This window comes from Piliocolobus tephrosceles, chromosome 13 (genome assembly GCF_002776525.5).
Source record: "Piliocolobus tephrosceles isolate RC106 chromosome 13, ASM277652v3, whole genome shotgun sequence".
NCBI lineage: Eukaryota > Metazoa > Chordata > Mammalia > Primates > Cercopithecidae > Piliocolobus > Piliocolobus tephrosceles.
The window spans coordinates 119,652,821-119,678,066 of NC_045446.1; the positions used below are offsets into that span (position 1 = coordinate 119,652,821).

The window sequence follows — 25,246 nt, forward strand, 5'->3', positions numbered from 1 at the left end:
AATATAGGAAGTCAGTGTCAATCTGGAAATATGTTAGAGGTATTACACGTAGAATTTAGCAAGGAGTTAGTCTGAGTATGCCTTATTGTATCTTTGGCAATAAGATAAAAAGTTTAGAGTGTAATGAATTTATAACGGTCAAACACCACAGCCAAGAAGAAAAAACTTCCTATTACCATGAGTAGGCTAATTCTTATGGGTATATTTTGATCACTGAACAGTGGAAGCACTGTTGGACTTCAGGCCAGTAGTAGGTGAAGGTGCCTTCCTGTGTGTGTGTGGGGGGGATCTCCCCAGATGGAATGAATCTCAGTGTGTTTTGGGTGTGGGGATATGAGAACGTCTTGGATATGCAGGAGTTATTATATAGTCATAGGTGAATTATTAGGTGCTTACTTTCATGATTTTCACTTTCAAATAAGAAAACTGAGCCTTAGAAAAATGAAGTAACTCTCTCACAACTGCCACCCCAGTACAGGTCTGTCTGGCTTGACCCCAGTGCACTGAACTGAAGAGTTAAGGCAGTCTGAGTCCTTAGCCAAACATATTTCTGGAGCTTTTCTCCAAAAAGCTTGGCAAGTTTTGTGTTGTGCTTTAGTAAGGGAGGTATTCTCTTCTTCTTTTATGTGCTGATTAATGCTTTAGAGTCATTCCAAAGGGAGGCCTCCAGGGATATAGGACTTCCTGTGTTACCCACAAGCTTGATATGTATATCTTTTATGTCTTCATATGTATATCTTTTATGTCTTCATATAATTAACTGATAAAAATGTTGAATAAGAGATGGCTAGAACTAAGTGGTATTTCAATATAACCTCAAAAGACTGGAATTAAGGGCCAAAATCAATAAGATGAAATTCAACTGGTAAAATGTCAAGTCCTGACTTGGTGTAAAGAAAAAATCAGTTTACATGAGTATCAGGTGGTAAAGACCTGGTTTGAAATTTGGTTGACTGCACACTTAAGATAAGCCCACATTGTGAAATAATGAATAAAATAGAGCTTGAATTCTTAGGTTGCATTGCAAGCAGTAGTGACCGGAGCGGCAAAATGGCAGACCCATTGTACATGGTGCTAGTACTCCATCTAAACATCATATTCGAGTCTATATAAAGGAGGTGTTGATAACCGGATTCTGGTCAAAGGGAGAGAGATGGTGACTGTTGAGAAAATCATGTCAAATAAGGAATAATTCGGGAAACTTGAAGCAGTTATAGCAGGGCCTGAATAAGAGAAGCCTTGAGGATAGATAAATTACATATTTTCTCCTGGAGCTCACTAGAAATTCTGAATATCTCCCTAGCCAGCAGGCATAGGTGTGGAGAATCATGAGGAAAAGAGAAAGGAAACAGTAGAGGAAAAGGAAAGGGGGCTATCTCAGTCCATCTGTCCCTTTCTAAACCCACACCTCATGCTGCCGTTTAACTATGTATGTCTTGGGGTAGTGAGACCTTCACATCCTAGAGTCCCAGTTGGAAATGGGGCTCAGTCTCCTTGTTGCTTTCAGCTTCCCACTCGGTCCATCCAGGGCCTGTATTCTTTTGCCATGTGCCTGCCCCACCCTGAGGCCAAGACTTGGGTAGGCATTGGTCTCCTGATGGATGAACCCATGAAGCAAACTCTCCAGATGCCTGTGTGGTCTGCACATTAAGGTGTTTTGCAATCCTCTATGACCCGAGCTGACCACATTTGGTTTTTGATACTTACAGGGAGCGTTCAGAATTTAGAGAGAATCTTTCTTCTTTCAACAAAGTCTGTTGTCCAGCTGAGAACCCAAGAAAGTCATCTTTGGTACTCATTGCATCTTTGTTCTAGTAGATAGACACTTGCCTGTCTTCAAAAGCAATTGATTCTATAAGTGGGAAGCTTAAGAGCACAATCATTGAAGAAAAATGAAAAATGCATTGGTTTAAATATTATTCCTAAATAATAAAAGTGGTAGGTAATGTGCAGTGGGGAAAGAGAATGGTCTTGGAACTGAGGAACACTAGACCAAAGTGAAGTGATGCAACTGAGCTCACATCTTAGCATTTTTAATAAAGAGTTGATAAATTAATGAATAAGGGACACGATTTTCTAGAATCAATACATTTGTTCCAAAGATCAGAAATTTTTTATGTGGACCCCCCAATTAAAGTCAAACGCTGGAAAACAGGAAGTACCTGATAAATGTCTATTGCAGACAGAATGTATTTAAGAACAGAACTATTTAAAATAATTTCAACTTTTGTTTTAGATTCAGAGGGTACTTGTGCAGGTTTATTGCAAGGGGATATTGTGTGGCACTGAGGTCTGGGGTACGAATGATCCCATCACCAGGTAGTGAGCACAGTACCCAAAAGTCAGTTTCTTAGCCCTTGTGCTCTCTCTCTCCACCTCTAGTAGTCCCCAGTGTCTATTGTTTCCATCTTTATGTCCATGTGTACCCAATATTTAGCTCTCGCTTATAAGTGAGAAGATGCGGTATTTGGTTTTCTGTTCCTGTGTTAATTGCTTGGAATAATGGCCTCCAGTTGCATCCATGCTGCTGCACAGTACATAATTTCATCCTTTTTAATGGCTGTGTAGTACACTATGGTGTATATGTACCACATTTTCTTTTTCCAATCTGCTGTTAATGGGCACCTAGGTTGATTCCATGTCTTTGCTATTGTGAATAGCGCTGCCATGAATGTCTGTGGAGCTGAACTATTTTGTGTAGAAGATACGCACACTGGAAATTAAAAGAATGCAAGGAACTGTGCTGCAGTTGGGGGAGTCTCACTGCACTTAGGTAAGGCATTATGGTGAACCTTCCTGAATTAACTGTTAAGCGGTCCATGTCCTTTATCATCACCAAACTCACCTTTATTTTTGTGGGATTTACATGGAAAAATTAGATTAGTTAAGAGGTTGAATTAGCCCTCACCATTAGAGATTAGACATGGTCCTCCGTTACCTATAAACTCATCTGTATCCATTCCTGTCTTCATTAACTTTCTTCCAGCCTCAGAGAGCAAGGAGTGCTTTCTCAACCTTTTTGTGCTTTCCACATACCATTAAGTTAAAAGACTCGAACGTGTCTATAACACCAGCAAATAAGTATAGGGGAATGACTTTATTAGAAAAGCAATGTCTCAGTGTGTATATATAAAAAAAAATCTCTAATGATCACCTATCCACTGTCTTCCATTAGCATGGTGTTACTGTTTGAGTATTCACTGCCCTAACTCCACTCTTTGACATACTCTTGAAAGCTCTAGCATGTTTAAGGAAATACATGATTCTTCTTTTGTGCTAGATTGACACTATGCGTGGTCTATCACTTCTTATTTACAGGACATTGTACAAAGTTGCTGATGTATAAACCGCAGCCTTGCAAACCTTTTCATTCAGCATTGTGCCTAGCAGATATTGGCAACTGTAATATGCATAATTGTATCTCATACACTGACCACAGTCTGGTGGCACACCGGTTTGCAAGGCAGAGATGAAGCCTCCCTCCTTCAGTGCAGGCTAACCCACAAGTTGTGTCCTTGTCCAGTTCCCTCCTGATTTCTTTGGGACTTCATTTTATATTGCTTTTCTCTCCCTTTATTTTCAACCCATATACCTCTCACTTTGGCTTAAGACTCTTGCCTACACCCTGTTCTCCCCTAGTCCCAGATACCTGCGAATCTCTTTTCCTTTTACTAATGAAGAAAGGTCACAGATCTCACTCTGCATAACACATTCATTCTTCAAACCACTGCAGCTTGGCTTCTAGGTACATCTATGGAAATTTCTGTCAATGCTCACCTTCTAATTTCCAACTCTTTCCAGGACTCTTTTCAGTGCTATTTTTTACTGAAATCCTGCTGCATTTGCTCATCCTCATCACTCTTCCTTTGCAAAATTTCTATTCCCTTGTCTTTTGTTCCATACCTCTGACATGGCTTCTCTTTCCCTCATACAGTTCCTTGCCTTTGCCTGCCCCTTAAATATTGATATGTCATACGTTCTCATTCATGACCAACTTCTCTTCTTATCCTTATCCCCTCTGGGGTGATTTAATCCACCTGCAAGGTTTTAACCATCACTTATATGTGGATGATGCTCAAGTCTAAATTTCTAGCCCTCATGTTTCTTCTGCAATTCAAATTCAACCTGCCTGAAGTGGATCTTCTCATCCTCTAAAATACATCTGAAATTCTCTATCTCATTTGATGGCACAACCATCCGTATAGTCACCCAAGATAGAAATCGAATGTAGTTGTTGACTCTTTCTACTGTTTCTCTTTTCTCAGAAGCTCTTGAACAGTCTTTTCTTGTCTATCCCTACAGCCAAAGTTTTATATCAGATCCTCATTTTTTTTTCTGCCCAGATAATAGAAACAGCCTCAAAATGGACCCTGCTGTGTCCGGATCCATTCCCTTGCAGTTCACTTTCTGCAGGGCAGTCAGAGTGACCTCTTTAAACTTAAACAAAGGATGTCACCACCCCCAGTGATTTCTCCTTTGACTACAGGCTCCATACTGGCCCACGTGTCTCTCCATCACCTTCCTCTCCAGTGTCACCTCCCAGCACTTCTAGGCAGACCCCTTTCACTCCAGCAATGAGCAATGGCAGTACAGATGTTCCCCTACTCATTCTGTCCTGCACCCTGGAGCCCCAGCCACTGTCTTCTCTGTCTCTCCCAACTCTGACAAAAGCTTCTATGTTCCTCCTTCAGGATTCCATACATACTAAATCCCACCAGATACAGTTCCCACCCTCTACCCAGCCCTGCTTGCATGTGTTCAGGGGACCAGGCATTCCTAAATGCTCAAGGAAGATCCTCTGAAGACATACATCACTCATTATGCTGATTTAGCAAACTTATTTTTCCCATAACATTTATTATTTTTAAAGTGATTGAAGTGCTACAGCATACTTAGTTCAGAAGACCTGGAAGAAAAAACATCACTCACCATCCTACTAGTCCTAGGAACTTTGTTATTAAAATATCAACAGTGGAAATATTATTTCCATCACTTTTGTGTGTGTACACATACATATAGATTTTTAAGTAATGTGGTGTCATTCAAAATATATTGAGCATTTATCCTGTGCCAGGAACAGACCCTACCCTCATTCAACTATAGTCTAGTTGGAGAGTCAGACATTAATCAAAGAGTCACACAAGTAAATGCAAGTTACAACTTTATTTACATAGTTGAGAAATGCTAAGAAGGCGAGGCCATGGAGCTCTGAGGACATAACATAAAGAGAACTGACCTCGTAGGAGATGAGGTTGAACGAATTAAGATTTAAAAGAAACTAGGAGTTAACTAACTCAGGAGGGTGGTGTATTGTTGAATTTCTGCATTGAAAGCTTCTTTTCTTCCTTTAGGGTTTGCACTTGGCAATAAATTGCAAACATTTTCCTGGTAAAAATTCGTTTGTGACATACAAGTATTTTAGGTATAATATTCAATCATATGGATATATTGAAGTTTAATAAATCCCCTAACATCAGATATTTAAAAGTTTCCTACTTTTTATTATGAATTATGCTGCAATGAATATTTTTGCACATATGTATGTCTTTATGTATGTCTCCAATAATTTCCTAAGGATATATTTCTACAAGTGGGAGTGCTATGTCAAAGGGTGTGCATATTAAGGTTTTGGCAATAGGCTGCCAAATTGCTCTCTGGAAAGACTCCACTGGTCTGCTTTTCCTTCCATCAGCCACAGCCGGGAATGCCTGCTTCTCGCGGTGGTCACCAGCACTGCATCCTTGCTTCCTCTGGAATCTTTACAGATTTTAATTACCCCCCAAATTGTGTCTTACTGAAGTTTTAGTTTTCACGTCTTTGCTTCCCATCGAGGCTGAACTTTTAAATAAATTTTTGGCAGTGCAAATTTCTTTTGCTAGCTGCCTATTTTATCACCGTATTATTTTCAAATTGTCATTTCAGATCATCATTTTAAAACTGCCCAAGTGTTTGTTTCTTAATAGATCACTGAGGGCAGAGGCTCTTTTTTTGCCCAGTGTATTACTTTAAGCCTAATCAGTACTAATAAGAGTATTTTTGAAGGTGATTTGGTTTCTAGAGCACCACCAGTTCCCTGACCAGAATGAGTGTGAAGAATCAGGATTGCTTCAGTCTTGTTATCCTAGACAATTGCCAAGATTAGAGAATCAATATTTTCTTTCTAGATCACATGATTCAATCATATGTACTACTTTTGCTTCTAACACTATATAGCTCCAGGTACCTAATCTTAACGACCTTTTAAGTATCAGAAAGAACCGAACTTAGTGGTCTACAATATCTCTTCAATATTGTCTTCTCCTTTAAACCTCTGGCTCCCTAAAGGTGGTAACAAACCCTGCAGTTCAGGACACCCTGGCTTTTCCCAGAGAAGGACAGTGGGAATATATTGGGTAGCTGGTGGCTCTCAGCTGTGGACCTGACAGCTCTAGGGACTAGGAATTATCAGTCTTCAATGCCCAGAAGAAAACAAGAATGACTGAAAGGATATAAAAGCAGATGATGAAATGAATGACTTAAAGATCTGTGGGCGTTTAGCTGATAAAACAAATGATTCCAGGAGTGAGAAAATACAAAACCTGTCCTTAAATTCATTTTAATTATAACACACGTTTTTCTTACCTAAATTAGATATAGCACTATGGATTAATAAAGGACATGATTTACTTTGCACGCGTTACTGTTGCTTGTAAGCTGGTTCATTCATTCATTCAACAACTCTCTAGTAAGTTCCTAACAGGAGCCAGATACTATGGGAGGTGTTACAGACTCGAAGGGAAACAGGACAGGCATTACCCCTGCTCTCACAGAGCTTAACAGCGGATCAGGAACAGAAACTGGCTGTGCTCTGGGAGGACATAAAGTGTCGTGTGTAACACACTGACTTTGTCTGAGTGGCTTCATTTATGGTAACAGTGGAAGAGAAGGGTCTAGAAGAATTAGTGAAAACACTGTGTTAATGACAGTGCTGGTGCCGATAGGAGCCACAGGGAAAGATCTTTTGATAAATGGTAAACGTGAACAGATGCTGGATTTACTCAGTGATGTTTAAATTTTAAAACAGTCCACTTAAAACTGTATATCTTTATTGTCAAAATGTCTTCATGAAACAAACAAAAAACCCGTTTTGTTATCTTGAGTCTAAAGTTCTCCATCTTTAATTTTTCCCTTCCTTTTGAACACATTATTTGTGGATGCAAGTGTTCCTGGCATGCTGCTAATGAATGGTAGGACAGACTGCTTTGAACTCTGTCGCTTGCTCTGCATGCCAGGTGCCAGTAAAGACCAATGACTGACTGCAAGCTGCAGGGAAGTAGTTTTTGGTTCAACATTAAGGTGAAGAATTTTGCAATGAAGGAAAAACAGAAAGGAGTTTTTTTTTTTTTTTTTGAGAATAGTAGTGACCTGTCTCTCTAATAATAATGACGATGCTGCAATATCAGTGACCATTTTACTGTACACTCACTACCTCCCCTGTGTGTGCTCAAAGGTTTGCATGCATTATTTCAATTGATCTTCTCAAAAATAGCTAAGAGGTATTACAATCCATTTATATAGACGACGAAACCAAGGATGAGTGAGGCTGAAATACTGGCCCAAAGTCATGAAGTTACAAAGTGCCGGCACCAGGGTCTGGGCATGGAAGCATCTCCTCCCAAACCCCTGCTCTCAGTTACTGAGCTATTCTCTCAGGTTTTCATCACTGGAGGAGTTCAAGCATAAATTGGATTATTGCATGAATGAAACTATACAGAGAGAATTCAAGCTTCAGATGAGGATGGAGGTCACAGGGCTAGTTCACAGCAGAGTCAGTAGCTCTAAACGTTTTTAGTAATGGGTTTTGTTGGGAATTTGACAACAATCTTTGGGCTTTCTCAAAAATACATGTGTGCACACAGGTGCAACCCATTATGCTGTAAAAGTTTGAAGATGTTCATGAACCTTTTGATGCCATCCTGGGGTTCTAGATTGAAAGCCCTTGCTTGAAAGACACTTTTGCTCTGAGATTCTGTATGCAGCTACATGCTTTCGGAGGTGAATTTCCCTCCAAGTTATGACTACAGGTGTTGAGATGGTGCTATCACCTTGTGGCACTATGAGAAAAACAAAACACTGAGTCATCTCCCTTCCAGAAGAAAGAGAAGCCTTCATTCCACATTTCTCAAAGTAGGCTTTGTGTGCCACTGAAAATCTCTCCCTTGGCTGCTACGACTTCAGGTGCATTCAGAATGACTCAGAAATAGAGACCCAAACCATATGTACAGTCTCCATTCATATTATTATTTATGGGGCACAGGAGCCTGTCTCTCCCCAGCAAGCCCCATCGCCAATAAAGAAGTGAAGGGAGACTGGGGAGGAGGGGCGAGACCATGGAGTGAAAGTGTCTGTGCAAGGCAATATTTTTATATATTGTTGATTTCTGGTTCCTGCCTGGCCTGACAGCGCATGTGTTTCCAATTGGGAATGAACACGTGAGCTCAGTATCTACAGAGAGGCTTATTGGGTGAAGGACCCTCCTCTCCTACCCTGCATTCCATTCCCACCTGCACTCAAGCGTATGGGAACTCTGGTCCCGGGAGTTTGGAAAACATCCCGCAGCTGGCCCGGGCTCCCTCAGTCTGGCACCATCTCAGAAACACGTATGTGTGTGTCTGTGAGTACATGTGCATTGTATGGGGGGTCACTTAAACCTTCTCCTTTGGACATTTGGGTTGCAGCCATTTCTGGGAGATTATGGACGCAGGTTAGGGCCTTCTGGGTCTGCTGGGGAAGGCTATGGTGTTTATCCTCTCCTCCAGCCTGCCTTCCATTTTAATGCATTGTTACATGCTTAATTGCTTTGGCGCTGGTCCCTAGAGCAGCTCTCAGCACAGGTTCCTGATGATTCCTGCAGGGAGGCTCTGTGGGAAGGTGGGTTTGCCAAACAGCAGACAGAAGGCCAAGGGGTGTGCAGAAAACAGGTTTTGCTTCTGGCCCTGCTTCTGCTCTGCTTTGGGCCCTCTTATCTCTCATCTAGCCTGTGGGAATAGCCCTTTCTCTGCCTCCACTCTTGCTCCCATTCAATTCATACTGCACCCGGCTGTCAGAGTAACCTTTGTCAAAGGCAAAAGTGTCATTATATGGCTTAAAAGCCTCCAGTGGTTTCCTGGTATCTTGTTAGAAACAATAATCACGATATCTTCTACCAGTTTTGGAGCCCTCCCTCCGTGCCAGGCACTCAGCAAAGGCACCTGCCATGCACTCCCTCTGATAATCTTTCCAACATCCCTGCCAGGCACAGTTTATTGTTCTCCGCACTTTACGGATGAGGAAGCTGAGATTGCGAGTATGTAACTAACCTGACCAAGGTCACAAAACTGGGAAGCAAAGACAGTGCATAAGGTTGCACCGCTCACACCTTGCCCAAGGGCACCCAGCAGCGGGAGGCCCGAGGAGTTAACTCCAGCCAGGTCTCTGCTGGCCAAGCCGTATGCCTCGGAGAGAAGCCCCTTGTCTAAATTGTCCTGTTTTCATGGAGCAACGTGGATTCTTCAGCTCTTGACTTTCCGCCACCTGCTGTTACTACTCTCCAGGCTATTCCTTTTGGTGCTGGTGTGACGTGAGCTGCTAGGGATACAGAGGTAATCAAATATAGCTGCTAATCTTTGAAACTTACAGTTCTGTATTGGGGGCAGATGGTCACAGATAGCTCTGTTTCCGTGGGTTAAGAATAGCCATGAACTGTGAACAATGCACAGGAGCACAGAGGCAAGTCATCTTATCCACCTTGGACCGGGAGTAGAAGAAGGGTGAGCGGTCCAGGAAGGCCTCCTGGAGGAAGGTGATGCTTGGGCAGTCTTAATACTGAGTCCCGGTTAGTCAGATGAGAGCGGAGGTAGGCAGGAAGAAGGCATTTGAGACAGCAGGAAAAAGAGCAAAGCAGGAAGGTGTAAATAACACAGTGTACTCAAGACTCTGTTTTGAAAAACAAAAAGAAAAACATTGGTAAGTAAATTTGCAGTGGAAAAATGTTACATCTTAAGGTAAAACTTGGTTGGAGACTTAGATCACAGTAAACGTATGAAAACCCTTTGTACAAAACTTCAGTCTGGGCATGGTGGCTCACACTGGTAATCTCAGCACTTTGGGGGTCCGAGGTGGGAGGAGTGCTTGAGTCCAGAAGTTCAGGACCAGCCTGGGCAACTAGTAAGACCCCATCTCTACAAAAAGTTTTAAAAAAGTAGCCAGGCATGGTGGCAAGCACCTGTGGTCCCAGCTGCTCAGGAGGTTGAGGTAGGAAGATCGCTTGGGCCTAGGAGATTGAGGCTGCAGTGAGCTAGGATCACACCACCATGCTACAGCCTGGGTGACAAAGTGAGACCCTGTTTCAAAAATAAAAGATTACTGAAATAAGGACAGTCTGCTAAAGGCCAATGACATTTGCTATGACTTGGGCTATTCTGAATAGCAGTCACCGTGCTGTCAGACTTGAGGGTCTACCTTTGCTGTGGATCTGATGGGATGTGGTGAGGTCATGAGGCTTGTATGAAGGTGACGCACCATCCACAGGCCTTGGCTGCATTTCTTCCTCCTTTCTGATGTCTTGTGGCTTTCAGATTTCACCTCGCCTGCCTTCCTCTTGCCAGATCCCAGTGATACAGAGACTTGGATGGAAAAAGCATGAGTCAGTCGTCCACGTTAAGCTGCACATGATTTCTGGGAAGGTATTTCTTAGACCGGGGCTTTGTAGCCTTCATTTTGCTCACTCTGCGCTTGGTGCAAAAGCCCATCCTGCCTGCCTGACTATCCCACTTGTCCCTGCTCCATTTCTGCTCCAAGCTAGCATCCCTTCACTTCTTTATCCCCAGGGTATCACTATATGAAGATTCACTCTCATTATGCCTTTTCTTTTCCCTTCTGTTCTCCCCCCGCTTAAAAAAATTAACCAAAGTAATGCATAAAGTGTCAAACAGTGTTACAAGACTTACAACAAAAAAACCATTCCATGTTCCACCTTTTCTCTTCCCTAAGTCCTACCCTTGCGAGGGTGTCATTCCAACTCTCAGCATTTTTGCTGGGTGTTTATCTCTGTATTTCCTTACTCTTCTTGCTGTGAACCACACCACTGGCTCCCCACGCCTGTGGCACCTGCTACACCATTATCCTAGGGATTACCTTTCCCATCTTCTGATTCCAGCCCCTTAATCCTGAACACTTACTGTATAGACTGAATGTTTGTGTCTCCCCCAAATTAATATGTTGAAACATATCCTTATAGTGATAATATCAGGAGCTGAGGCCTCTGGGAGGTGATGAGGTCATGCAGGTGGGGCCCTCGTGAATGGGATTAGTGCCCTTCTAAAAGGAACCCCAAAGAGCTCCTTCACTCTTTCTGGCATGTGAGAAAGCACGTCTAGAAACCAAGAAGTGGGCTCTCACCAGACACTGAATCTGCCAGCACGTTGATTTTGGTCCTCCAGTCCCCAGAAGTGTGGGAAATACATTACTGTTGTTTATAAGCCACTCAGTAGGTTATTTCGTCATAGCAGCCTGAATGACTAGGACAATAGTACCTTTCTTTCTCTCATTTTATTCTTTGCCTCCCTGACTCTTTTTTGGTGAAGAAGTAGCTTCTTGAGAAAAGGTAGATGGGAGGTAAATTTTCAAAGTGGTCGATATTGTATTCTCACCCTTGACTGAAAGTTAGGCTGCCTTTAGAATTTTAGGTTGGAAAAAAATTCTGCACTTAATTTTGAAGGCATTGCTCCATTGTGTTTTAGCTTCTATTGTTGCTCTTGGGAAGTTCGATGCAATTCTATTTCCTAAGTCATTCTATGTTAATTTTTTTTATCTTTCTCTGGAAGCTTTCCGGACCATCTTATTATCCTGCCCACTGTGAAATCTGATAGCTCCATGTCTTTATGTGGATCTTTTTCATCCTTCGAGGCCTCTTGCATTCTAGAAATTCACTTTACTTTTAGGGAAAATTCTTATATTCTCTCTTTAATTATTTATTTCCTTCAATTTTCTATGTTCCTTCTTACTGTAAATTAGACATAACATTGTCTAGAGTTGCCTTCTAATTTCTTACCTTTACTGTTTTTTATTCTTTAACTTTTGGCCCCAGACAATTTTCTTCACTTTACCTTCCTATCCCTTAATGGCTTTTTGGTTTTGTATTTTTAACTTTCTCTAGCACTTTCAGTCCCCAGGATCTAGCCCTTGTTCTCCGAATCTGCCCTTCTTCTAATCACATCCTGTTCTTGGGTCTTCTCACCAGTATGAGGATGTTCAGAAAGTTTACTTGTAAAGTTTTTTACTGCTCCTTCTGACCCTGTTTTGTGTGCGTGTGTGTGTGTGTGTTTAAGTTTTCTGTTTATTTTAGTTTCTGTCCTCATGCTAGAGACTTTCATAAAATATTTAGTGACCTCGACTGGCCACTATTATTTTAGAGAGAGGCACTGAAAAACTCACTGGCAGCTCTGGTGTGGGGTCTCAGTTTGGTGACTGGGGAGTTTCACGGTGAAATTCTTCTGGTGGGGGAGCAGGAGGCATCTGCAACTGATGGTAGGTCTTTTCTTTCAGACCAGTCCATTTATCTAGGGAGGAGCTCCTGACTAGGGTGCAAGCCGACTTCTCCCGGCCTGAGTGTTTTGGTGGGGTGTGTGAGCTGGGCGGCTCACTCTCAGCCCGTAGACTTTCTCTTCATCCCGCACTTTCACAGAGCATGGTCCCCGCTACCCTCTGTCATGCATGGTATCTCCAAGCCCACAACCTCCCTGTTCCCCTATTTCCTGCCCGTATTGTATTGGGAAGAAACAGATCTGCAGGTTAGGGAAAAGGCTGGGGCAGGCCTCTCACTCCTCCTAATACAGATTCTCAACACATTCTCGAACTTTATTCTCCACCTTCAGTTCACCGGGTGCCCCCCGTTTCTGAGCCCTTTTGAGGTTCTGTGACCCAGATTGCCTTGCTTCTTGCCTCCTGTGCTGCAGTTTCACCCCTCTGGTAAGTCAGTTCCCATTCATTCATCCATTTTCTATCTTCCAAATTTTGGTTGTGTCTCCAGTCTGTTGCCATCTTCTCTCATTCTCTTTGTCTTCTCGTGAGTTCAAAATTCCTACTTCCATTTTAATAGCGTTTCAGAAGAGACTGTAGATTGATGATGTTCAAGCTGCTGTATTGAACTGAAAGTTATTTTATCTCCTTTTCTTCTTCTGATTTTAATTCTTCTCCTAAAAATTACTTACAACAGCAGTAACTCCCTTTTGAATGCATTGGTACTGAAAAGCTTGCATGCATTGAATAGGTAGAAAATAGAAAATTCATAGATTCTAGAATTGAGAAGGAAGAAAACTGGCCAAGGCTTTGGCGTCTGAAATAAATCCAAGGCAATACAAGTTCTCCACTCCCAAAGGAGGCAGTGTGGTCTCTTGGAGCATGACACTAGGCCGGTGGTCAAGACACTTGCGTTCCTATTCCAGTTCCAATCTTCCTACTAGTTAGCTCTGCCACCATGGGCAGGTTAGTTCTCCCCTCTGGGACTCCATTTCCTCCAGAGGACAATTCCTCTCAGTTCTTGACTTTCATGCCTATGTTTTTAAGTTCTTGAGATTTAGCACTCACCTGAGGAATATCAGTTGCTGGGATGAAATCATGTGTGAAGGCAAACACCTATAAAAAGGGTCCTTGTTCCAGTGTAGTCTGTAAGTTTTATTAATTTTCCTCTACGTAGCCTCAAATAATATTCCTTTAATTCAAAGAAAAATACTTTTTCCTATTGTCTCTGGGTAATTCCTGGCTTTGTTTTGAAATCATTGTGATCTTTGCTAAAAATACCGTATTGCCGGGTAGTAGGTGCTTACACAGGCAGTTCTGGACCCCCATTTGGATTTGAGTTCTTTAGAGACTCCTTCCCCAGCACATGCCTCAGAGCCCTCGCATGTGCTGATCCCCTTCTCTGGAACACTCTTCCCTACCCTTTGCTTTGAGTAATTCCTAGTTACCCTTTAGTCCTCAGCTTCATATCCACTTCTTTGGACAGGCCTTCCCTGACTCTACAGACTCCTTTGGCATATGTTCTCCTACTTTCTTATATATCTTTCTCTTTTTTTAATAGTTCATTTCACCTTTTAAATAAATAGTGCTGCCTGGATATAGCTGTTGCCTCAATTCCATGGTAGGCACTCTCTCTCTTTTGCCTCTTATCTGCTAGGTACAGTTTGGCTTCTTTACAAGTTTCCATAAGAAATCAACCACACTGTGGATGTTAGTAGAATTTACTCAAGATTTGGAGGACGTGTCAGTGTGTTAAATCCTGGGGGATGGGCCTGCCTGCCCTTCCTCAGCCTCCCTGTCTTTCGTCCTTCCTCTTTTCTCTCATGGATGCCCTTGGGAGCTCCACATTCTCTTCTCCTGAGCAGTGGCTCCCCTTTCTTTGCAGCTTTGGTGCCAGCTGACTTCTGGGCAGAAGAGTCTTGGCTTCCACACACATAAGAAGACGACCCTTGAAGATAGAAGGGAGCATGGCTGACTGGGGGGCCCTGTCCGACTGTAGTGTAGGACACAAGGTCACATTGTGTGCAGGGGCTTGTCAGATGCTTCTGCAAGGAGGCACCTTTCAAAGGCAGCTGTGGTGAGGAAAGGAAGCTGCCTGAGAGCACAGCTGGGTGCCTCCACGGCTCCGTGTTCACTCATTCCCAAGGCCAGAGGCCTGGAGCCCACAGAAGCTGCTGGTCTTGGAAACTCTGGTGAGCAGTGTCCTTGGATTCCCAGGCTCCTCAAATCCCAGGGAATGAAGATTAGAAAAAGCCACAAAGACATAGGCAGTGTAAATCATGTGATACCAAGCTGCTAGGGGGCCACAGAGGAGCCACTAGGGTGGAAACAGGCCCGAGCAATTCAGCTCAGCTGTCTAGTCCCCTACTCCAATCTACTAGGACATGCATGAAGATAATGTAAACATAAAAATGGATGCTTAGGATGATGAAAATGATATGATGCACAGAATGTGTTTTGTCACAGAAATATTTATCAAGTACTACAGAAAATGTCTGATTTTAGCCATTTTGTAGGCTCAGACATGGGTTAGATATTATCTCTCTCCCCAAGAAACTTGAGTCTACCTTGTGAGAGAAGATACACATGGAAAGCTAGTCCTTCAGGTCAGCACAAGGGAGAGGCAGCATGAAGCAGTATACCTAGCGTGGCATGCTTGGTTTCAACCTTTTACTTGGCCTATGCTCTTAGCTTTGTCTTTAAAGCAGGAATGCTACCATTACCTTGTAGTATATTAAATATGAAATGAGGGGTCAGGTGCGGTGGCTCACATCTGTCATCCCAGCACTTTGGGAGGCCGAGACAGTATGATTGCTTAAGCCCAAGAGTTCAAGACCAGCCTGGGCAACAGGGCAAGACCATCTCTACAATCAAATACAAAAATTAGCCAGACATGGTGGTGCATGCCTGTAGTCCCAGCTACTTAGGAGGCTCAGGTGGGAGGATCACCTGACCCTGGGAGGTCAAGGTTGCAGTGAGCCATGATTGCGCCACTACACTCCAGCCTGGGCAATGGAGTGAGACCTTGTCTCAAAAACAAAAGAAAAAAAATTAAATGAGGAAAAAACCATGTAAACCACCTATGTCTGTATGAGGCATGTATTGAGACCTTAATGGCCATTAAATCTAATTTTAATACATAACTAATAAGTGGTTAGATTTGTTTCCCAGGGCTGCCATTACAAGCACCATGAACCAGGTGGCTCAAGCTATAGAACTTGTTGCTTCACAGCTCTGGAGGCTGAAAGTCCAAGTCTCAGTGCCAGCAGGGTTCGCTTCCACCAAGGGCTGTGTGGGGAGCCTGCTTCAGGCCTCTCTCCTAGCTTCTGGTGGTTTGCTGGCAATCGCAGGCTCTCTGCCTTGGCTTCTACTGCATCACCCTGATCTCCACCTGCATCTTTGCATAGTGTTGTCCTATGTGTGTGACTCTTTGTCCAAATTTCCTACTTTTATAAGAACAATAGTAGTGGATTAGGGACCCACCCTACTCCAGTGTGACTTCATTTTGACTTCATTAATTACACCTGCAATGACCCTATTTTTAAATAAGGTCACATTTAGAGGTACTGGGGTTATGATTTTGACATATAAATTTTGGAAGACACAAGTCAACCCATAACAGCAGTAAAAGAATAAAAATCTAGAAAAGGTGGGAGAGATGGCAACAGATCCTTAGTACCCAGGGTGGTCAGTGGAACCTTCTTAGATCACCTGGAGCTGAATCCAGGACTGGGCAGTTGGCAGGAACTTATAGTGGTGGGCATGGGGGCACAGCAAGGAGAATGTGACATGCAAGGACACAAAAGCAGAAATGTGTAGGCATGTTTGAAGGGCAGTGAGGAAGCCAGCCAGGCTGGACTGGAGAGTGTGGGCCAGGGAACACTTTGGAAGCCTTTGACTCATGAAGGAAGGAGTTTGCACTTCAGACTCTTGGCACAAGGAAGACAGTGAAGGATTAGGATGCATACCACTGAGACAAATAAGCACTTAAGACCCGAAGATGTAAATATTTTCTCTGGTTATTGAAAATGACACGAGAGAGCCAGAGAGCCGTATTACTAGTGCATTCACTATGAGTTACTTTACAGTAGTGAGATTGGATTGAGTGGACTCATTCCCTATCCACCCTGGTTCTCTCAGCATATATTTGCCCTCTTGGCTGGTTGAACGTAGAGGTACAGTCTCTGATCAGATGAGAGCTTATCTGTGATCCAAGTGACCTGATTTACATGGAGATCAGTCCAAATTAAGAGCACACACAGTGTTCTCAGAGCTGGAGGGAGGATAACAACAGAGGTCTGGCTGTCTGTGTTCTTCAGGAAGTGCTGGCAAGGTATAGGGAGCTCTAAGAGAGGGAGAGGTGGTCTGCTGAATGGAGAGGTGGTAGAAACACAAGTTGCGGTCTCCAGAAGCTCAGGTTTATAGATGACTACACCTCACTGCGTTTATCCTTGCTCCATTAGGATCTCAACACCTAGGTTATACAAGAACAAATGTCTCATGGAAAAGTAAAAACTAATCCAACCAATCAATTGTTTGGTCTATGTGATGCCAACTAATTCAAGGGAAACTACTGTGTAACCTCAGTCTCCGGTTGCGGTGGCAGTAAGTCGGCACTGTCCTGACGTCTGGCACATCTGACACATCACTCAGCATCGCAGCAACATCTGGCTCCATGCAATTCTTGTGGGCAATTTCGCAGTCACCACAGACAGTGTAGACTCATAATTAACTTGTCAACACTCACCACCAGGAATTTCCACTGGTCCTGGGGGGCCTAGCTCAGGGTGTGAGCCGCAGCGCAGGAAGAGTTTCTGGTCCTGACTCCTGGAACCAAGCCTGGCAGTTGTGGTGGGTGAATGTGCTGGGACCAAGTCCGGTCCACTGCTTCTCTGTGTACTTTCAACTCTGCAGACTTCTCCTTAGAAGGGATCTATTGTTGGTTTTTTAAAGGCTGCTACTATAGATGTATCACAGAGAGAACCCATACTCAAAGCCAATGCAAGCTGACAACACTGGTCTAATGTGTAAGTAATTTGATTTGGTATGTAGCTAGCATGCTTCATTGCATGTTGAAATACATGGGTGCTCCCCACCTGGGCTTCTTTCTTGAAGGTCTTCCACTCACTTGAGAACGGGATGCCACATCTGTTTCCTTTTTACAATGACCTTTGGCTCTGACTGCTCCCCAGCATTGAGAAGATGCATGGAAAGCCCACTTATTACTCAGCCCTTGATATCTAGCAAGCTCCAAACGGTAGATAAATACAACAATTACAACCAGCCCCACAGTGTGCCAATTGTTGTATCAGCGAAGGTTCCCCCAGTCTAGGTATTACCTTCTGTTTGGGTTTCTTACGAACAGTCAGCTCCAAACTGCAGCACTGATTGGAATTATCAGGGAAGGAAGAGGTGTTGGCTTCCCTGGTGTGGCCAGCAGTCATGGAATCAGCTGTACGTAGCGCTCCAGGAAGGGAGTCGGTGCCTTCCAGATATGACAGGGATTGGTGATCCCTCTTATTTTCTTTATCAGTTCTAAGTCATTCACTAGAAAGCTTGAAGAAATCTAAAGCTAGAAGATTTTATGGGTAGTAGCTGATAGTTTCTAGTTGTTCCCATTTGAGAAAATTTAGTTAGAGGAATAATCATTCCTCATTTTGTTTATGACTTAGTGCCTTTGGTGTTGTGCAGTGAGAGACAGGAAAGACAGAAGACACAGTTCCTATGATCAGAAGTTTGCCATCTAGTTGGATAAAGAGGGCATTCATACATAAACACAATAGCTACAGGAAAAGGTTTTCAAAACTTCCCAGGCACTACCCCAAAGGATTCACAGATTTAGTGCAATTCCTATCAAAATACCAAGGATGTTTTCCACACAAATGGAAAAATCTACCCTAAAATTCATAAAGAATCTCAAGGGACCCCAAATAGCCAAAACAATCTTGAAAAATAAGAATAAAGTTGGAGGACTTATACTTTTGATTTTAAAACTTCCCACAAAGCTATAGGAATCAAAACAGATTGAAAGTGGCAGAAAGACAGACATATGTATCAATGGAATAGAATAGAGAGCTCAGAAATAAATTCTTGCATATATGATCAGTGACATTAAACAAGGGTACCAAAACCATTCAATGGGGAAAGAAAAGTCTTCTCAACAAATAATATCGGGAACACTGGATACATGCAAAATAATGAAGTTAGACCCTTACCTAACACCATATACACAAATTAATTCAAAATAGATCAAAGACCTAAATGTAAGAGCTAAAAATAAAAAACTCTTAGAAAAGAACATAGGGGAAAGGATTCATGACATTGGATGTGGCAATGGTTTTTAAAGGTATGAAACTACAAGCATAGTCAACAAAAGAAAAAAACAGGTAAGTTGGATTTATTACAATTAATAAATTTTGCACATCAAAGAACATGGTCAACAGAGTGAAGAGGCACTCTTCCCCCATGGAATAGAGGAAAATAGGCAAATCGTACATCTGAGAGGGGATTAATATCCAGAAAATATTAAAAAAAAACTCTTACAACTCAATGACGAAACAACCCAATTAAAAAACAGACGAAGGATTTGAGTAGACGTTTCTCCGAAGATTATACAGATGGCTAATAAGCACATCAACAGATGTTCAGCATCACTCATCATTAGGGAAATGCAAGTCAAAACCACAATGACACAAAGTCATTAGAAGAGCTATTATCAAAAATAAAAACAAAACAAACAGGCATTGGCAAGGACATGGAGATGTTAGAACCTTTGTGCATCGCTGCTCGGAATGTAACATGGGGCATCGCTGCTCAGAATGTAACATGGTGCATCGCTGCTCGGAATGTAACATGGGGCAGTGCCATGGAAAACCGTATGGCAGGCCCTCAAAACTGAAACAGAATTATCACATGATCCAGCAAATCTACTTCTGAAAGAATTGAAAGCAGGAACTCCAGCAGTATTCAGACATCAATGTTCATAGCAGTGTTTTATTCACAATAGCCAAAAGGCAGAAACAACCCGAATGCCCATTGACGTATGAATGAATAAACAAAGTGTGGTGGGCACACACATGGGGTATTACTCAGCCTCCAATGGCAGTGAGATTCTGATACATGCTACCTCCTGGATGAACCTAAAGATGTTACGCTAAGTGGAATCAGCCAGACGCAAATGAACAAGCATTGCATGATTCCATTATATGTGGGGCTGGAGGAAAGGAGGTGTGGAAAACTGTTGTTTAATAAGTACGGAGTTCAGTGTGGGAGGATGAAATGGTTCTGCAGGTGGATGGTGGCGACGTTTGCACAACCATGTACATGTATTTAATGCCACTGATCTGTACACTTGAAATGGTTAAAAATGTCAAATTTTATGTTACATTTCTTTTGCCACAATTAAAAAAAATTTCCTGAGAAATCCAAATGACCAAAGTGATCAGCCTGAGGAAAATGGAAATGGATGGCTCCCTGGGGGAGCAGAGTCTTCAGGGAAGTCATGACCGCAGAGGGAAGACCTAGGGGTGCTTGTCAAAGGCTCACAGTCAACTCTGCATCAGCTGCGTGTGGACAGCACAGGGAGGTCTTGTCTGGCAAGGGCAGCAGGTGTTGGGGCTCTGGGCGAATGAAGCTGGGTGAACATGGGGCGGTGGTGTACAGTCTGCAGGAGGAGCGCTGGCTGGTGGGGCTGGGACAGAGCCCAGACAGGCCGATGGGAAGGGCTGGGTGCTGGAAGAGGGACCAGTGCTACTGTGTTATCAGAACAGTCTGGGAGAGAGACAGCAAGGGAGGAAGGCAGGGTGAATAGTTAGCACCTGTGGCAGCAGCCCAGGCCCGAGGTATCAGGGCAGGGGGTGGTAGCAGTGGGGATGGGAGGCCCTGGCAAGCCTTGGCAGACAGGCATGATTCCCATCTTGTCTTCCTGGTCACCAGTGGATGCGCAGATCCTGTGCCTTGGGAAGGGCTGTGTTGAAATACCACTACCCTCTTCTTTTTGCAACTTTTCTGTTCTTCTGGTGGGCTCCTTTTGAGTTAGGTGTGTACGAGGACTAGACTGAAGGGTTTATCTGGGGAGTTTCTCCAAGTGGTTCTCTCATATAGTAAATGAGAAAGTTGGGTTAGATGACAGCTACAGCTCTTTCCTGCTTTTAAACACTGTGATTCATCTACTTGATTGACAATTCCTCAGTTCTTTCCATGTGCCAGGCACTGCATGAGCTCATAGCTCATACAGCAGTGACCAAGAGGACAAGCATCTGCTCTCGTGCAGCTGCCTCTCTTGCCTTTGTGCCATCCCTGTTAGATGAACTCGTGTGTGCCATGGTGCGTAGCTCATACCTGGAAAGAGTAGATGCTACCCATGGTGCTCACTGCTTCTCCTGGCTCTAGGTCCCACATCGACTCATCCTTCATCACATTGTCACTTCTCACGTGTGCTGTTTGCCCACACACCTTTCCTTTCTCTTTACATTTGTTATAATGCTAAACCCAGATCACCAGCAGACACCGCCCCAGCATAGCTGTGAGCTCACCAGGCTTGAAGCAGGCCTGGCATTGCTTAGCAACCGTGAAAATAGCTCCAGCAGGCCCCATGGGACGCTGGAGAACCTCATCCCTGGGGCGTGTGGGAATGGAAGAGCTTCTGTTGAAATAAAGATGGAAACAAACTGAACTGGTTCCCAGACATCATGCTTCATGTTGCCTGACACTCAGCAGAGTGAGATACTTGTGTCCCGCTCTCTCAAGCACCAACCTGTACCCAGAAGGGTAGATCAGAGGAAGTAAGCAGTCAAGGCTGGAGAATCTGCAAGCTGTCTCTTAGGGATACACACACAGCTTCACACACAGACACACAACGATGTGCAAATCCAGCTGCACATGCATACCCAGTTCGGGCTGACTTGCTGATCCATCAGTCTGCATGGAGTCTGGTTGCTGTTTCATGTCAGAGCCCATGGGTCATCGTGAGTGTTTGATCAATGAATGAGGACAAAAGTGGTTTCTGTCAGAGATGTTATGCAATTACACGTGATGGATGCTCGCTCGCCTCCCCTGTTCTTCTCCACTGCGCAAACTTTGTAATAGGTGGGAAGATTCAAAACCCTTAAAGGCCAAGTGCCACACCAAGTGGGGAAGTAGGGCGGGTGTTAAGGAACTACTTTCTCTCTCTGCACCAACTGGTATTTCTGGTTTGCTTCTGGAGATGCTGTAGGCGCTCAGTTCCTGTAAAAGGTAAGATCTTAAGGTGATGGAAAGAGATGTTTCAGCAGGAGAGCTATGCTGAGGAATTTTCTGCTGTATCAGGAGTAGAAACAGGGCTGAGTGAGTGATTTGGTGACCTCATAAGGGTTGCCTCCCCCTGAGATCCCAGCTGTGGAAGATGATATGATCAGGAGAACGGCACATTGCTCTGACTTCCGGGTCTATAGAGGTCCAGTCTCCACCTCTGATTAATGATTCGTCACAGCAGGAAGGAGTGAGGTTGGCCGAGCTCACATCTTGCAGAACGGCATTGCAGGGCCTGGGTCAAGTGGCCTGGGACAGAATTTTGGTTCTACCACTTACTGTCTGTGTGTCCAAGGCAAGTCTTCACATGTAAAATGAGACTAATGATAGCTCACAGGGGAGGTGAGAGATATTTGGGGCTGTATGCATGTGGTTAAAAGCCCAGACTCGAGCCAACATGACTTCTGTCACTATAACTTATACCCAACATGGTGTAAGTTTCTCATGCCCCTGTTCACCTTGAGTGCTTCTGCCTGGCCAGGTGTCACTGGCTCTCCTGTTGCTCAGTCGTGATGGCTTTACTTCTGCTTAATCACATCCTGTCTTTGGGCAGGTTCTTTAATTCCCCTTCCTTGCTCCCCTTGGCTTCCTTCACACCTTGCCCCAATTCCGCTGGCATCAAGTTACCTCTATTTTTCTGAGCTTGTAGTTGACTCCTAGCTTATTAGAAAATTACCTACATAGAACTTTATGAGATAACTTAATATTGCAAGGTTTAAAAAAATATTGACCCAGTTCATATGAGCTTAGATTTAGTGCTTTTACTTCTCCAATCATTTCTCTTAGTCTTGGGGTTGGACTAGAGCCAGGATGCTTTGCTTCCAATCTTCTGACATTTTGTTCCCATGGAACTGAGGTGAGAATTAGGGTGACCCTGGATGTGTTGTGAGCCAGAGCTAACCCAGGATAAATCTGGAATGAAACAGGGTCTGTAGAAATGGCTGTCTCCACATTCTTACCTTTAATTCACTCTGTATTTCACTCCAATTTGGCTTCCACTGTCATCATTTTACTGAAATAGTTCTTGCTACAGGCAATAATTATGTTGCCTTCCCCTATGAATATTATTTGTCTTTTTTCTGTTCTATTTTTAGTATCAACTTACATCTATTCAAAGTAGAAGGTATATCTAATCAAAATCTTTGTGGCTGACACAAGCACTAGAAAAAGAATGCATAGTTAATAATAGTGAGTATGGGCAGTTTCACAGATTATTTTACTTTCTGGAAATCTAGAATCACTAGAATGTATTAAAGTTATAAAGAGGTTAAATTAACTCATTTTATTTTGGTAAGAACACTTAACATGAGATCTTTCCACTTAAAAAGATTTATGTGCACAATACAGTATTGTTAACTAAGGACAACATTGTACAACAAATCTGTAGAACTTATGCGTCTTGCATAATGAAACTTTATACCCATTGAACAGCAATTCCCATTTTTGCTAAACGTAACCACATTAAAATACTTGACATTGTCTTTGGTCATGAAGCATAAATGTATAATGGTAGATATATTTTAATCCTTATTCAGGAATGATATTTAAACAAAACGCTCACTCAGTAAGATACACATGACTACATGTTAGGAAAATCACATTCTAAATTTTATAGAACACTCGCAGGTGATGTTAACAGATTTAAAAATAAGGACAGCCAATGCCGTCATATACACCTTTAAGCTGGGAAGTTTCTCAAGCAGTGGAGTCATATTCAGGAAGTAATATTTAAAATATAAACTCTTAATTGTGATTGCTTCTCTGTTAAGTCCGTCTCTTTCAGATTCTTCAGTTAACAGCAATACTCTAAAAATCTTCAACTGTAAAATCTTAGCTTGCAATGGTTTGATTTTTTCCTGAAGTTTGAAATTTTTAAAGTGCCATTACATGTCTTATTAAGGAAATAAATTAAACATATTCTCAGGAGACCACAACTCAGGAGCAGCCGATGAGATGGAAGAGATCACCAGAGAGAGCCAGGGAGGGAGGCAGGACTTCCACGCCCTCTCCTGTCCCATCGCCTCCCCAAGGTGCACTCACCAACCCGGAAGCCCACGCCGCTCATCTTTCATCTCTCTTGTCCACGATGGGGTTTTAAGCTCCACTGACCATTCCTTCTTTCTTGGAATGCTCTGCTGCCTTCTGGGACTCCACACTCTCCTGGTTTGCCTCCCACATCTCTGGCCATTCATTCCCTCAGTGTCCTTTGAGGGATCTTTTTCTTCTGCCCAATGTTTAATGTTAGAGTTCCTTAGGTTTTGATCCTAGACCACCTTTTCTTCCTACTCTACTTCCCTCTGGGAGATCTTGACCACTTTCATGCCTTCAAGTACTCTCTGAAGATGACGACTCCCGGTGGTGCATCTCTAGATAAGCCTGGTCTTCTGAGTTCCACACTCTCACATGCAGCTCCTGTTGGCTCTGTCAGCTCCCTCAGTTCCATCCACCTCTCTCCCTCTTCAGCCCTACTCCTTTGTCCCTCACCTGGATAACTGTGATGACCTCTAAGATGCCTCCCTGCCTCTACTCTGATGTCTTCTGCACTCAAATGCTGAAGCGATTGTTTATCAGTGCAAATCAGATTCTGTCATTCACCTGTATAGAACTCTACAGTTGTGCACCATTCTTAGGGTCAAGTCTAATGTTATTAACACAGCTTTATGGGCCCTGAATGATCTGACTCCTACTCATTGCTTGGGTGCTTTGGCTTTCTGTCAGTTTCTTGAATTTACCAAGTTTCTATCCATCTCACATTCCATTTCCTCACCAGATGTGTCCTTTAATACAGTCATAAGTGCCATGAACTTTTTCTTTGTGGCACTTGTCACAATTGCCACTAGATAATTATTTGTTCTTTATTTTAATTTTTTTCAGAGACAGAGTCCTGCTCTGTTGTCCAGGCTGGAGAGCAATGGTGCCGTCATAGCTCTCTGCATCCTTGACCTCCTGGGCTCAAGCTATCCTTCCACTTCAGCCTCCTGAGTAGCTGGGACTACAGGTATGCACAACCACACCCGGCCAATTATTTATCTATTGTCCATCTCTCCAATGAAATGGCCCTGAAAAGTAAGTATCATGTTTTGTTCAACTCTTTATCCTTATCCTTAATGCTGGGCACCGTTTTATTTGACTCAGTAAGACTTGAATGACTGCATAAACCAGTGAGGGGAGAGCGGTGGCAGGATGGGGAAATCCTGACCTTGAGCTTTTGCCTGAACCTTGAAAGTGTTTGTGCAGATTGGTGCCTGGGAATAGAAGTGATGCCCAACTTTCTGCCAAATGTTGATCTTAAACTCCCACAGAGGGGACCGTCTGTATCAAGGTGTCCGGGAGGCCCAGAGGACAGCATTGTGTATAAAAAAGCCCAATGACAACAACTCTCTGAGCCTCTGGGCTTTCCTGTTGGGATTAATAGAGGGGA

At 43.2% G+C, this 25,246-nt stretch overlaps 1 long non-coding RNA gene across 1 annotated transcript in view; it reads left to right on the top strand.

The window, feature by feature from the left end:
- Positions 1 to 24,751, top strand: part of LINC02873 — a 40,829-nt gene extending 16,078 nt beyond the window's left edge. Inside the window, exons 2-3 of the long non-coding RNA XR_004229251.1 lie at positions 23,750 to 23,855; positions 24,700 to 24,751. This is a non-coding gene — a long non-coding RNA (long intergenic non-protein coding RNA 2873). The remainder of the gene's footprint in view (positions 1 to 23,749; positions 23,856 to 24,699) is intronic.
- Positions 24,752 to 25,246: the final 495 nt, after the last annotated feature.